Here is a 16335-nt window from a genome sequence, read left to right on the forward strand (position 1 = left end):
CCTGGTCAGGCCCTTTATTTTGTTTTTTAATAGATGCCAGCAAGTATTTATTTAATCCTGATTTTTAGTTAGTTAATTTATTTTTTATTCTGATTCTCCCCTCCGTTAGGACAACTAGTTGAACAAATACTTGCAGAGAGCACCATGTCAGGACTGGTGAAAGTGAGGAAATAGGTCACAGCCTATGATAGGGAGTTGTGTGGGTGAGGTCAGCTGTCCCGTACACAGACAAGAGTGGACAGAAGACTGGGAGTGGTTTTGGATGATATAGAACAATTAATAATAGTTTAGAATTCAAATCTTATATATGTTTTCTACCATCTAGTTGAAACTTTATAAAGATACTGTTAATTTACATATAAACATGATTTAGCCCATGTGTGGTAGAAAGTGTGCTCTTCCCTTCGGTTATATTCCAATTTCAGTTTTATGGGAAGAAAGTAATAGAGTTGGTACGATTATATTTAGAAAATATTTATACTTCCTAGTCTAAGTATATGATAGTCTATTTGTATCCATGAGCAAAGTCTTTTAACACATGGCTTAAACAGTGCAAAAATTAGTTTAAAATGACTTCATTAGTGCTTAATTTCAGATAATTAAAAGAGAAAAGCAGACTGTCCCTCTCCAGGCTTAGTCGTTGACACGAGAGTAACTGGGACAGTGTCCTTGACCGGGCGGGGCATCCCTCCATCATCTTGCTGAGACATGCAGCAGACTTACTCCTGCTCATCAGGAGGTTCTCAGATGCAGCAGACAGCTGCATACTGGCTTGGCTTGGAATTTAGCATGTGAACTTCTCTACCTAGAGCGTTATTCCCTAGCCCAGTGGTTCTCAAACTTTCTGAAGTCGAGGTACATTTAAAATCCTACAAATAATTGTAGGCGCACTATATATACAAGTTTCTGAGAAATATGTTATAGTAATTAAGTCAAATATTAAAGAAAAAAATAAAGTCCAAGCATGATTTTATGGTAATTAGATGAAACAAATATGACAAAATTCAATGTATTCTGACATTAAAAAATGTTTTTATGTTACATTTTTTGAGTTATGCTTTTTAGAATTCATTAAAAAGGGTTAAAAGATAAAAAACCAACAAAATTTATCTTTTTATATATATAGATACATTCTTGGTAAGATTTAGTATATTCGGCAGGTCCTGGTGCGAATGTGTTAAGTTTTTTCATTCTTGTGTTTCTGACAAACATGGGCCTGATGTGTCCTAGCAATTTCTTCAATGTTTGGGCATATATTTGAAAGGCAAACTCTCATTTCCTCGTCAATACATTGAAGAATTCCTCTCTTTTTATTCTTAATTGTGTTGAGTGCAGAAAACCCCCACCATACATATCATCTTAACTTGACACCAAACAAAGGGTAGAAGAAACTTGCCTCCAGTCTTTCCGGGGAACATGGGGGATAGTGTAAACAATCCAGCACCACAGCTTAACAGCCTTTTGTAACCTAATCGGGCAAGTGAGGAGGGGGGTTGGGCAGACTGTCAGCTTATAGCCTATTCCCCACACCTCTGTCCAGCAAAAATCTAAACTCCAAAAACCCTGTTGGTTTTTTGGTCCCAAATAGGCACATATTTCTCTGGAATACCATAGGGTGTATCTGGAAATCCTCTAGGGCGCACTAGTGCGCCCTGGCATGCTCTTTGAGAACCACTGTCCTAGACCCTAGGACTGATGTTTTGGATGGTGTTGTGGAGTTAGGCGATGCTTCTTCCTGAGCAGGCCACACGTGAGGCATTGGCTGTGTGGGTAGACAGGACTTACATTACAGTAGGTGTAAGGCTCTGGTGTTCCTAATAACTGGGGAGTCACAATTGACAATATAGTGAGAAAATGGCATTTTTCATACATATTCTTTCATTTCCTTTTATTTATCAACTTGAATGATTGTTGTTAAGAGGTAGGCCTTAGTGTGAATTTTAATTCGAATTGAGATCCAACATTAATCTGTGGTAGCAATCCCAATGTAATATGAATGCATTCAAAGAAAAGAAATCTGTCTGTTAGAAAATGGGTAATTGAAGCTGGGTGTGGTGCACGGTGCTGTGTCCTCTTATGCCATTGCATTTTTTTTTTTTTTTGGAATTGCTTTTTTATTTTTGATACTTTCCACTGGTCATTTATTACCTCTTCTTCCTTGTTTCTTTTTTTTCTTTTTTCTTTTACAGAGACGGAGAGAGTCAGAGAGAGGGATAGATAGGGACAGACAGACAGGAACGGAGAGAGATGAGAAGCATCAATCATCAGTTTTTTTTCTTTACGACACCTTAGTTTTTGATTGCTTTCTCATATATACCTTGACCGTGGGCGTTCAGCAGACTGAGTAACTCTTTGCTTGAGTCATCGACCTTGGATCCAAGCTGGTGAGCTTTTGCTCAAACCAGATGAGCCTGCATTCAAGCTGGCGACCTCGGGGTCTCGAACCTGGGTCCTCCGCATCCCAGTTCGACGCTCTATCCACTGCGCCACCGCCTGGTCAGGCCTTCCTTGGTTATTTAAAGACATTTTTTCTTCATTTTTTTTACTAGGAATTTCTTTTCTTAGCTTTTAGGAAGAAGTGGCTGCCTGAATGTGGATTTTATTTTTATTATGAAAATTAGTGGCCCTGGTCAGTTGGCTCAGCAGTAGAACATCGGCCAGGCATGTGGATGTCCTGGTTTTGATTTGCAGTCAGGGCACATGGGAGAAGCGACCATCTGCTTCTCCACTCCCCCATCCCTTCTCTCTCTCCCTCTCCTCTCTCACTCTGTCTCTCTCTTGTCCTCCTCCTGCAGCCATGGCTCAGTTGGAGCAAGGTGGCCCCAGGTGCTAAAGATGGCTCTATGACCTCGCCTCAGGCACTAAAATAGCTTGGTTGCCAAGCAGTGGCCCAGATGGGCAGAGCATCACCCCATTGGGGCTTGCCAGGTAAATCCTAGTCGGGGAACATGTGGGACTCTGTCTCTCTACCCCCCACTTAAGAAAAATTAAAAAAGAAAATTAGTTTCTTACAGAAATTCTTTAGGGAAATGAAAAACTGCTTTGCACCAAGGGAGAAAACCATGGTCAGGAGAAATCCCTGCACAATTTGAATTCCCCCATAAATGGCTTCCTCAGTGCCTCTGGAGCTATGAACACTGTTGGCACAGTTCCTCCTGTCTGTGGGTACGGAGCTGGAAGCCCAGCTGTCCTTGGGAAGATGGCTGTAGTTGGGTGGTGAATTGATAGGATTTTGTAATTGAGGTCCTGGGCCATCTTTAGGTTAGCAGGAGAGAGTCTTACATTCTAAAAGTGTTTGAAAGATGCACTCTTATCCTGTAGTACACATTTTAACTGTGTAAGTTGGGAGAGAGAAACACTGTCATTTGTCATCTAAATTAGAAAGTCAAGATTGTCTTTTATTCATAGTTTCTCCACTGCTTGGCACAGAGGTTAGGGTGTAAGGCACTCAGTGTTTGTTCAGTGAGTGAATGGATAGACAGATGTATGGGTAAATAGTTGGTTTTTATTTTTAAAATATTTTATTTGAAAAGAAACAGTAGTAGATGCATTAAATCTGAGAAAAAAATAGCCGCTTTGAATCCTTTGTGGTCCCTGTGCTTTGGGTGAGTGCCTGTGAGGGAAATGGCCTGTCCCACGGGCCAGCTGAGGTGCCTCCGTTTAAGGACATTCTGGGGAAGATACTCAAAAGGGCAGAGGGAGAAAGACACCAGAATCTCATTTGTTTCCATGCATTTTACTGGTATCTGAGAGGGTAATTCGAAGTTTGGACTCCTAAGTTGAAGTCTCTGCCTTAATTTTCTTATTTACAGAACCAGCCTGAGTAAATAGTGAGGTCTTCTTTCCCAATCTGGTTTTTATCCTTCTGTCACTCCAAAGGATGGCAGGGACAAGTGGCAATATTCCACAGGTAAACAGAAGGAGACAGGAAGACCAGTGAAAGCTCCATGGTTCTTGTTAACTAGTCTGATTGAGAGTCATGCTTTGAGGAAGAATGAGAAGGACATTGCTCTATTTGATGCATTGTACATTTTTTACCACATTACCTGAGCCCTCAAAAGACCACTTTTACAGAATTATACTTTGATGTTAAGTTTTATTCAGGTTTGCTATAGGAAGTAAGTGTAAGTCCTGTTGTACATTCATGTGAGATTGTCATGGACATTATCTTTAACATCTTCTGATGACCCTCTGTAGTGCTGCACTGTTTAATTTTTTTCAGAATTAAATAATAGGGAAAACGTTCTCTCTGGGTAACGAATTTCCTCATTTCTGATAATAAGATTTCTGTAAGACATTCGGAGTCTCCTTTTTCCCTGATTACAAGCATACTTAAGGCCAAATTTTTTGTGCTTCATATTGTTAACATTTTTGCTGTCTCCTTTTTCTTAACTGTTTTTCTTTTTATAAGATGATAAATAATGTAATTTTATTTTATATGCACTTTTTCTTTTTTTCCGAAGCTGGAAACGGGGAGGCAGTCAGACAGACCCCCGCATGTGCCCAACCGGGATCCGCCCGGCATGCCCACCAAGGGGCGATACTCTGCCCATCTGGGGGCATCGCTCTGCCGCAATCAGAGTCATTCTAGCGCCTGAGGCAGAGGCCACAGAGCCATCCTCAGCACCTGGACCAACTTTGCTCCAGTGGAGCCTTGGCTGCAGGAGGGGAAGAGAGAGACAGAGAGGAAGGAGAGGGGGAGGGGTGGAGGAGCAGATGGGCATTTCTCCTGTGTGCCCTGGCCAGGAATCAAACCCGGGACTCCTGCACACCAGGCCGATGCTCTACCACTGAGCCAACCGGCCAGGGCCTTATATGCACTTTTTATAAAGTATTTTAAATTCTTTCTGGAGAGAGTTATGTTTTTTTTGTTTGTTTGTTATTTTTTTTACAGAGTCAGAGAGAGAGAGAGAGAGATAGGGACAGACAGACGGGAATGGAGAGAGATGAGAAGCATCAATCATCAGTTTGTTTGTTTTTTTCGTTGTGACACTTTAGTTATTCATTGATTGCTTTCTCATATGTGCCTTGACTGCAGGCCTTCAGCAGACTGAGTAAACCTCTTGCTCTAGCCAGAGACCTTGGGTTCAAGCTGGTGAGCTTTGCTCAAACCAGGTGAGCCTGCGTTCAAGCTGGCAACCTCGGGGTCTTGAACCTGGGTCTTCCGCATCCCAGTTCGATGCTCTATCTACTGCGCCACCACCTGGTCAGGCAGAGTTATGTTTTTAATAGATTGATTAAAACAACAGTACATATTTATTATTCATTAAGCACAAGCTTTGAGTTTATGCTTGTTGGTGCTACAAATTCTCAATACTAACTAAGTGCAGTTGTTTTTTCTTTCCTGTTTCTCCTGGGCCATGCTGAATATCTCTAAACTAGAAAGCCCGGTGGTCATACGAAATGACCGCTGTTCTAGATATTATAAATTGTAATTAAAATGATTTGTGCAAAGGTGTCTGCTAATTCAAACTGAATTACCCAGGGCAGGCGGTGAGGACGCCCCTTTGCTTACTGCCCCATGGGGTTTCCCCCTTCTACTTGCTTAATTGCTTAGAGTGCAATGAAGGAAACCACTGGCAGTCCTTTCCTTTTTTTTTTTTTTTTTTTGGTATTTTTCTGAAGCTGGAAACGGGGAGAGACAATCAGACAGACTCCCGCATGCGCCCGACCGGGATCCACCCGGCACGCCCACCAGGGGGCGATGCTCTGCCCCTCTGGGGCGTCACTCTGCCGCAACCAGAGCCACTCTACACCTGGGGCAGAGGCCAAGGAGCCATCCCCAGCGCCTGGGCCGTCTTTGCTCCAATGGAGCCTTGGCTGCGGGAGGGGAAGAGAGAGGCAGAGAGGAATGAAGGGGGGGTGGAGAAGCAAATGGACGCTTCTCCTATGTGCCCTGGCCGGGAATCGAACCCCGGTCCCCCGCACGCCAGGCCGACGTTCTACCGCTGAGCCAACTGGCCAGGGCCAGTACTTTTCTTAAGATCCACCGCTAGCTCAATAAATAAAGGTGATTTAAATAATAAAATGTTAATTCACATGTCAAAGATCTCTTTGTACACAACATTTCTTGTGTAGATCTTTCCATCATTTTTAAGCTCGCCTTGCAGAGGACCATCAATTATTTTTAATTTTACGTCCGTTCTTTCACGAACTCTTGAACTGGCAACATAAAGTTGACCGTGTCCAAATGCAGGCTCAGGTAAAAAAATGCCAACACGTTTAAGCGTTTGGCTCTGAGACTTATTGATGGTCATAGCAAAGGCAAGTTTTACAGGAAATTGTCTTCGTCTCAATTGAAACGGCATCCCTGTTTGAGATGGAGCCAAATCAATTCTTGGAATGACATGTATTTCACCTTTAGAGGAGCCAAAGACTTAGCTATTATGACATTATTTTTCAATTGGAGAACCTCTAGTCTTGTACCATTGCAAAGACCCCTTCTGGTGTTAAGATTTCTTAACAGCATAATAATTGCTCCAATCTTTAACCTCAATTTGTGAGGTGGCATGCCAGAAGGTGGGACTATTTCAATGCCGTGGCAACTTCACCCCATTGGCTAGTACAGTTACACAAGCAACCAATAAGCTATCGGCGACAAACAGACACTTAAGCCACATATAATAAAGATTTAGGTATACAAATACTATTTTATTTCAGACCTTGATATTATAGTATAAGAACTTAAAGGAAACAGAATTGATTTGTTTCTTCCAAAAGCTAAGCTGTTGATAAATGACTGAGAATCTGGGTGATATAAATCATCGCCTGAATCCGAGTCTCCTCTTCATTATCTCCAGCTATGATTATAGCACTTAATTGAAATATGGTTTAAGGGAAAATTTGGATCATTATCCTTTTTTCTGCTACTCAGTGTCTATTCTCTTGTTTAAGTAACAGCATTTTCTGGGAAGAAGGGTTACTCTACTGATCAGATAGAGGCATAGTAGAGATTTAAATTCTACAGTTCATTTTTTCATGTTTTATTTATGTAACTACTTGACAGTACTACAAATTAACTGATTTTTTCTGCCACTTTTCAATCTCGTTAGTGTTATTGTAACACCTGTTGAAAGCAGGCATTTGGATCCTACAGGGATGTAGACATCTTCCTTGATAAACCCCATTTTACATCAGTCCTGTCTCAGTTCTTTAAATGTTTTCATTTATTGATTTGAGAGAGAGAGGAAGGGAGAGACCTCTCTGTCTGTTCTGAGAAACATCAGTCTGTTCCTGTATGTGCCCTAACTGGGGATTGAACCTGCAACCTCCCCATATTGGGACGATGCTTCAACCAAAGGAACTATCCGGCCAGGGCAATTCTATCTCAATTGAGTATCTCAATTTGTTCATTTTCTATATAGGATATTATGTTAATACATGAAAATTTATAGAGATGTGCATCTGTACGTGCTTGCGGTAATCAGAGTTGTGAGTGGGTCTTTATCCAGCTTCTTTGAGCTTCATTTTGCTAATAACCTGTAACTATCTCCCACATATGGCTATTGTAACATTGGAAGGAAATAATAAAAAAAATCTGGAAGCATATGCCTGGCTCCATCCAATAATAATTGAATCAGAATAATAAGTGTTTCCAAGCCCTTGGTGATGGTCCACTTATTCCCCAAGCTGTAGAACCAAATTTCTGTGGATAACAGCTCTGTGATATACAATGTGACAAGATTTGGCCTGTGCTCGGAATCTTATGATTGCACAGTAGCATAGCACAACTGATAATTTGTTTCCAATAATGGAATATCAACTTCATTCATCTCATTTCCTGCAGGTGGGGTTTCCTATGTGCTATCTCATACTTGACTTTAATTTCACTTTGAATCTGTGTGCCTATCATGAATTTTTTGTTAGGCTTCATACACAAGTTATAGTATTACATTCTTAAACTATCCTCTTTAATTGATGGAAGAACCCCTAAAGTCAGGTAAGCATTGTTATTCTTTAATCCTCAGTCATCCTTCAGAACTGAAGTTCCGATTGGTCTCCTTATCTTTATGAAATAATGATTACTGCTGCCTTTTTCTTTTGCCCTGACAGGTCTTTTCTTGCCACCCTCCTCAGGACTGTCTTTCTCTCCAGCCAGCCCTAGCCTGGTTCCTGTATTGGCTGCTTGGTTGGAAGCCCTCACCTGCTCTGGGCATCCCCTGCTTTGACCACTTTACCTGGTGTCAGCTCTTGCTCACCCTTTGCCTGACTCCTGCCCCCACATCTGGAGGTGATAGGTGATAGAGTAGAGAGCCCTCCTGGAGAGGAAGCTGACCTGGATATTCTGGAAACCCTCCTGCTATAACCACTTCCAGTAGAAATACTGGAGAAGACAAACCAAACATCCTTTGATCATCTTTATTTTAAGAAGTTAAAAACTTACAAGAGGGGAAAAAGAGAGAGGAGTGAGCATTCCTGAGAGGGGAGGGAGAGAGAGACATGACCCTGAGGGATCTCTGCTGATACCAGGGACCTAGATTTCAGGGAAATGGACTCTCATCTGGACCTCTCTGAAGGGCGGTGGTGGGATGAAGTGAGAACATGCGTTAGCAAAGGGAGGAGGAGCTCCTGTGTGTGCCCTGACTGGGGATCGAGCTGCACTCTCTGTGCTTCGGGACCAAGCTCTAACCCAGACGTCAGCTGGGGCTTTTGTTTGTTTTAACAGAGAAAAGAAACATCAATTTGTTGCACTTATTTATGAATTCATTGGTTTATTCTTGTTTGTCCCATCATTGGGTTTCAAACACATAACCTTGGCGACGCTCCAACCACTTGAGTCACCAGCCATAGCCTTCTTAGCTTTAAATAAAAAGTTTCCTTTGAATCTCCTGGGTTTGGGAGTTGAATTTGTGCTACCTGCATGGTCTGGAAACCCCCCGGCTGAGAAACTCGTCTCAGTGCTCCTGGGTTGGAGGCACCCCAGGGCTCAGCAGAAGTAAATTCAGATCCCTTCTGTAACAAAGCCACCTGCAGCCCACTGATTATAAGCCCTAAACCAGTGATCCCCAACGCCGGGCCGTGGACCTGTACAGGTCCGTGGTCCATTTGGTACCAGTTCGCAGAGAAAGAATAAATAACTTACATTATTTCCGTTTTATTTATATTTAAGTCTGAACGATGTTTTATTTTTTAAAAATGACCAGATTCCCTCTGTTACATCCGTCTAAGACTCTTGATGCTTGTTTCGGTCACGTGATACATTTATCTGTCCCACCCTAAAGGCCAGTCCGTGAAAATATTTTCTGACATTAAACCGGTCCATGACCCAAAAAAGGTTGGGGACCACTCACTGCTCTAAACTGAGAGCAGAGGACAAAAACATGGCCGAGGAAATGAGCCACCACGAACGAGAGTCACCTTGGAGTTGGGTTCTGTGCTGTTTGTCCCATCTCTTCATCTGCCAATGCCTCACATTCTTGTCCATCACTCACTATATACTAGGTACTCCTCCCAGTGCTGGGTCACAGCTGCAGACATTCTCTGGGGAATTGGGTCCTGGGCTGTTGACCAGAGGCTTTGTCCACTTGAGGGCTCTGAGTTCCTGCTAGAAAACTCTGGTGCTTTGCTGGTCTCAGAACTGATTTATGTTGGTCCATTTATTTTACACGTGAAAAAACTGAGTAGTTAAGTAACCACTTAATGACCAAGGTGTGAATCTCAGGTCTTTAGAATGGGGATAGTTCCATGTCTTCCACATACATGCCTCTTCTTCCTTCCCCATGACCCTAACGTCACAGATAGTGTAGGGACTTGGGTCTCCTGGTTTTCAGGCTAAATATATACTTTTGTGCTGCTGGTTCAACTCCACGGGATCTTTTCTTGTTCAAGCCTGTACAGAGCCCCACACTTCCGCTCTTAATTGTCCTCTGATTATTTCATGTTTGTGAGCTTGCCTCCACAGGTAGATTGTGAACTGTTTAAGTTCAGGGACCAGATTTAGTATTTTTGTATTAACTTTATATTAGCTAGTCTTGGGATGACTACTTCGTAGCCATTTTATAATATTCATTTATTGTTGCTTGATTAAGCATGCAATGCCAGTGTTATGAGGAAAAGGAAATATTCTGTTCTTAAAGGTCTTAGGGTCATTTAAAAAACAAAAATGGAAAGGTCTTATAGTCATTTTGTGAGAGTTAGGGTGAAGTGGGAAAATATTTTTGCTGCCTTCTTTATGAGGTAGACTTCTGTATCCTGCTCTCTCTGTCGTGATTGAAACGGTGATTCCCACCTGATTTTCTGCTGCAGTTTAGTTTTCTTTACAGCCGAGGATTACCCATTCATTCAGTGTAAGGCACATTTGTAAGTGCTGCTCACCAAGCTGGGATGCTCTCTTTTTGTTGATTATTGAATATCTCACATGCTTCTGTGTGGCCCCAAGCACATGTTCAGAATTGGAAGTATGACCATCTGTGTGGGCACTGGGCCATTGGTTAGCTCTGATCCCCTGCCTCCCTGCCCTGCCATCTGCCCCAGAGCATGACCTGGATCAAGGGTCGGACATGCCCTCTGTGTCTGCCTTGTCCTTCTGTTGGCTGAGGGTCAGGCACTCCTACTCTCCTACTTACTGTTGGAACCAGGAGGGAACCAGTGGGAGTCACCCCCCCCCCCATGGAGCCCAGCTGAGGCTGGGCCAAAGCCAGGACTCTGTTGTTTGAGCAGTTGCTGGCCACATTTCAGCTATCCATTTGAGCCCTTTCTGTATGAAAGACATGAAAATGATAGGGGATTATATTTGCAAGTGGAAAAGATGGCAGCAGATGTGAAAACAGATTTCCTCATCAGGATGTAAATTGGTGTTTGGTTTTCATTCTACTTAAACAATGTATAGGTATTCATGAAAATATTTGGCTGTAAAAAATTAAGAAAAATAAACTGCCATTATCTGTTACAATCTAGTTTAGTTCTTTGGAAAGAACTTTAAGTTGTAAGTTTCAAAAAATTACTGAAATTTATCTTAGTATTAAATAAACTTTAAAAGTTTTAAGTAACTAACAATCCAGAAGACATACTAAACTTCAGATTTACTTGAGTCAGTAGTGCCTCTTTCTGTACAGACATCGTAATTTTTAGGAAAGTGGAATGTGGTAGTGGGGCTGATGCACAGTTGTTTTACCACATTGTTTTTCTTCAGCAGCTATTTATGTGTTCTTTCTCTTTTTAAAAAGGAAGCTGTTTGTGTTTTGTATCTCCTCTGTAGCCATGAGCAAGAGGATAACTTCTTCACTAAGCTAAACTTGTTTTTTCTTGTGTACGCTAGACCATAAAGTAACTGTTCTGAGTTTCCTGCGTTGCTGTGCGTCTGTGAAAAGACCCTGCACTACTGGTATCCTAGTCAACTTCAGGAGCTTATGGGTTGTTTTTTTTAGCTACTTGCAGCTCTGTATTGTAATGGTATTAACATTTCAAGACAGATTTTATTATTTTATTTGATGTATTTACTGTTATCCAAGAGTCAGTGTTTTAGATTTTCAGCTGTCTTAATGGAAAAATTTCCAAAATGAGCAATTTTCTTCCTTTTTTCTTTTCTTGTATTTTTTTTAGAGAGAGAGACACACAGAAAGGGAGAGAGATGAGAACCATCAACTCGTAGTTGCAGCACTTTTAGTTCATTGGTTGCTTTTTTATCTTTTGTGTGTGTGTGATAATGGTAACTTTAACAGGGTGACATTGATCAGTAAGAGTACATAGGTTTCAGGTAAACATTTTTATAGCATTGGAACTGTATATTATGTTGTATAACTGTCACCCAAAATCAAATCATTTTCTGTCACCTTATATTTGTCCCTCCTTACACCTTTCCCCCTCCCCGATCCGTCCCCCCATCCCCTCTCCCTGGTAACCATTTCACTTTTGTCTGTGTGCATGAGTCTCAGGTTTATATCCCACCTATGTGTGAAATCATACAGTTCGTAGCTTTTTCTGATTCACTTATTTCACTCAATATAATGTTCTCAAGGTCCATCTATGTGTTATAAATGTCACCATGTCATCATTTCTTATGACTGCGTAGTATTCCATTGTATATATGTACCACATCTTTATCCAATCCTCTATCGTGGGACACTTTGGTTGTTTCCATGTTTTGACCACTGTAAATACTGTGGCAGTGAACATGGGGGTGCATGTGTTTTTTATGTACCAGTGTTTTTGAGTTTTGGGGGTAGATACCCAGTAGAAGGTTTGCTGGGTCCTGTGGTAGTTCTACTTTGATTGCTTTTCATACGTGCCTTAACAGGGAGCTCCAGCCAAGCCAGTGACCCCTTGCTCAAGCCAGCGACCTTGGGCTTCAAGCCAGCAGCCTTGGGTTCAAGCCAGTGACCTTGGGCTTCAAGCCAGCGACCTTTGGGCTCAAGTCAGGAACCTTTGGGCTCAAGCCAGCGACCATGGGATCATATCAGTGCCCCCACGCTCAAGCCAACGACCCTGCACTCAAACTGGTGGGCCTTTGCTCAAGCCAGATGAGCCCATGCCCATACTGAATTAGCCTGCACCCAAGCCAGTGACCTTGGGTTTCAAACCTAGGACCTCAGTGTCCCAGGTTGATGCTCTGTTCACTGTGCCACCACTAATCAGGCACATGCTGTCTACTTTATCCATTAAAGCCCTTAGCATATTAAACATAGGTATTTTAAATTTCTTGTGTGTTAATTCCAGCATCTCTGCCATTTCTAAGTCTGATTTTGATGTTTGGTCTGGTTCTTCAAATTGTGTTTTCTGCCTTTTACTGTGCCTTGTAATATTTTCTTGATAGTTGGACATGATGTACTGTTGTAAATAAGCTCTTAGTGATGTGATGATTAGGTATGGGGAGAGGAAAGCATTCTAGTCCAATGATTACATCTCAATCTGTGTGTGTTAACACACTTTTTTATTAAGGTGAAAAGTGCATAACATAAATCTTGCCATCTTAACTATTTCTAAGTGTACAGTTCTAGTCAAAGGCAGATTAAGGTCGGTTGAGGCCCTGGGTGCAGAAGAAAATATTGGGCCCCTGTCATTAGGAAAAAAGTGTAAAGTTGGGGTTTTGCGGGGCCCTTCAGAAATCAGGGCCCATGGAGCACACTTGGTACACCCGCCATTAAGTCCGCCTCTGGTTCTAGTAAAGTGTAGTCATATTGTTGTGTGACCAATCTCCAGAACTTATCTTGCAGAACTGAAACTAAACCCATTAAGCAACAACTGCGTACTTCTCCCTCCCCCTAGTTCCTGGACACCCTATTCTACTTTCTGTTTCTATGAATTTGATTCTCTAGGCTCTTTTAAAAAAAAATTTTTTTTAAAGTTTATTCATTTTAGAGAGGAGAAATAGAGATGGGGGGGGGGAGAGACAGAGAGAGAGAAAGGGGGGAGGAGCTGGAAGCATCAACTCCCATATGTGCCTTGACCAGGCAAGTCCAGGGTTTCGAACTGGCGACCTCAGCATTTCCAGGTCGACGCTTTATCCACTGCGCCACCACAGGTCAGGCCTCTTCATATAAATGGAATCACATAATATTTGCCTTTTTGTGACAGGCTTATTCACTTAGCATAATGTCCTCAGGGTTCATCCATGTTGTAGAATTTCACAAGGCCAAATAATGGGCCTTTGCATGTGTAGAGTGTATTTTATTTATCCATTTATCTGATGATGGACACTTGGGTTGCTTCCACCTTTTGGCTATCATGAGTAATGCTGTTGTGAACATGGGTCTGTAAATATCTTTTCAAGATCTTTCTTTTAGTACTTTTGGTCATATAACTATATAAGTGGAATTGCTGGATCATATGGTAGTCTTTTTATTTTTTGGAGTTAGTTAATGCCTTGATTGTCTTACATAGTTACTTTTTGTTGTGTGTGGTGAGAACATTTAAGATTTGCTGATTTATTAAGTGTTGAGTATATAATAGTCATTAACCATTATTCTCACGCTCTGTGTAACATCCCCGGAACTTTGGATCTGAGTGTTTAGTGCACTTTTGCCTCTGAGCTATCTTCAGGTATATTTTTGTTTCTCCCACCCCTCTTAGGTAGGACAGGTTAGCGAGAGGGGGCTGGATGGAGTTGGGCATTTCTCTTCCCCAAGGTCAGTTAGGCTCTGACCAATAATCCTGATTGGTTAGGCCCTGGTTAAATAGTTTGTACTGGGGGTAGGCCTTGTCAAGAACAGAATGTTTCTGTAGACAAGATTTGCATGGCTCTGACCTAGAACGACAGGGTGCTAGAAGTCTGGGACAGGTTTAGCTTTCTTTGTAGGCCTTGCTGAATGTGTCTTTACCTTGAGGTTGGACCGCGTTTAGAGATGTGACAGGGAGACCACCTGTCTGGTTTGCCTAGACCTGGGAGGTTTCCTGGGATGTGGGACTTTTTGAGTGCTAACACTGGGGCAGTTCTGGGGAAATTGGGACAATTAGGCACCCTAATTCTGATTCTGATGCTTATATGAGCATTTGATCAATTATGGACAAATTTATATCTTTTATCTGAATTTGCCAGATAACTCTATAACTTTCTCATATGTTTGTGTGTGTCGACATGTATAAGAAATAGAAGATTTCCCACACTTTTCTGCAAGTCCAGCAAACACCGTTTGTTGTAATTTACTGAAGATCTAGTTATATAGTAGTGGACAGGCCCTTCAGAACATCCTGGGAGAGTAACCTTTAATTTCCCTTTTTACATTAGTTACTGAACATGTCACTGTTAGGTCACCAAAGGAGGGACACACAGGCTAGATGAGTTTTATAAGCAGTTTCTTTATGCGTCTACGGCTGAGACCCCAGAGGCATCAACCCCATCTGGGGGTTTATCAGGTTAGTGAGCAAGACTTAGCCAGGGGGCTCGTTTTGGCAGGAAAATATGGGGCGGGTGAAGGGATGTGCTCAAGCAGGAGGGTGGGTGAGGGGTTGCTGACTGAGGAAGCTGTCCCCGTGGGAGGGTGGGTGAGGGAAGGTGGGACACAGTCGGCTTCACTCAGGTGGGGACTTCTAGGAGCTGTTCTGGCGCCGGATACTTCAAGTTCAGCCTGGTTTAGTAGAGGTTTTTTGTTAGGGGCCCCTGGATCTGAACCTAACAGTTACCATTTCACCCTAGGGTCTTCTACAATGGAATTAGTATTGTGTTTTATGTCTGTGCCAATACTTACTGAACTAATATCCCATTTGGACATAAAGGTTATTTTAGATTTTTCTTTTATAAAAATGCTGTGGTAGAAGTCCTTCTAAGTCTTTGTACAATCCAGTATCATTTCCTTATGATCAATTTCCAGAAGTAGAATTGCTGAATCAAAAGGTTGGCAACATTTTAAGTCTTGAATTGTATCACTGAATTTGTGTCTCATTTCTCTGTACCTACATCAGTGTTTTTCAACCGCCAGTCCATGGACCAGTCTGCCAGAAATTTTGTGCTGGTCCGTAAAAGAGTCAACCGTTCTGATGTTGTATGGAGAGTATAGAGCCAGTGATGTAGTCGAATTTGCTTATGCTTGTTCCCAAAATAATTCTACTTTCACCATCCCTGGTGTAAAAAGGTTGAAAACCACTGTTGTACATGACATTGGGAATTACCATTTCTTTCAGTCTTTGTCACTTTGATAAATGAAACGGCCTCCTTTTTAAATTAAGGCACATGACTTTTGATACCAGTGAACCCCATTTATGGTATCCCAGTGTTTCACCATCTGAGTTTCAGGTGTAGACTCGCTCTTAATCCCGCTCCCACTCTCTTGTAAACTGGTGGTGCCGCGCTTTGTCCTGATCCTCCATGCCCGCCTCTCTTCATACAGATAACTAGGTGCTGGTGTTCTCGGAACTGGCTGTGGAACCTGCATGCAGGAAGCAGAGAGGGGGCAGCTTTCTCTGGAACTGGACCCCTTTGCTGTCCTCTGCACAGCGGCGGACCCGCACCTCTACCATGCCTTGTTCTGCTCACACGGGCTGCAGTGCCTGTCGCTGGGCTTTCAGGAGACCCGGATTCTGAGTGGTTGGTGTTGACCCCAACTTCATAGGGAACCTCATGCAGTCAGCATTTATTGTTTCCTCTTTTCTTAGAAGATGTAGCGTACTTAGTGCCTTATCAAACAGTTAAACGCAGCCCTGCTGGGTACTGCGGATGAGATGAACATTGGGGTCTAGGAGTCTGGGGTTTAGTATGATGATGAGTTAAACAGAAAAACAGGTGTAGCACAAGCAGAGGAGACCCTTGACGTGTGAGTCTTTGCAGGGCCTCAGTGCACTGCATCTAAAGGGCTGGTGTTGCTCTAAATAAGACAGCTTTCCTGTGGAATACAGCTCTGAAACTTGCAGTGCAAGTGAATGGCAAAAGGACTTGATGCTGACACAGTGACAGTAAAAATGCAT

The 16335-nt window shown here is 42.3% G+C and overlaps 1 protein-coding gene across 3 annotated transcripts in view; it reads left to right on the forward strand.

Moving 5' to 3' along the window:
- Positions 1–16335, forward strand: part of TULP4 (TUB like protein 4) — a 184734-nt gene that overhangs the window by 35619 nt on the left and 132780 nt on the right. The window lies entirely within an intron of this gene.

This window comes from Saccopteryx bilineata, chromosome 12, assembly GCF_036850765.1.
Source record: "Saccopteryx bilineata isolate mSacBil1 chromosome 12, mSacBil1_pri_phased_curated, whole genome shotgun sequence".
Classification (NCBI taxonomy): domain Eukaryota; kingdom Metazoa; phylum Chordata; class Mammalia; order Chiroptera; family Emballonuridae; genus Saccopteryx; species Saccopteryx bilineata.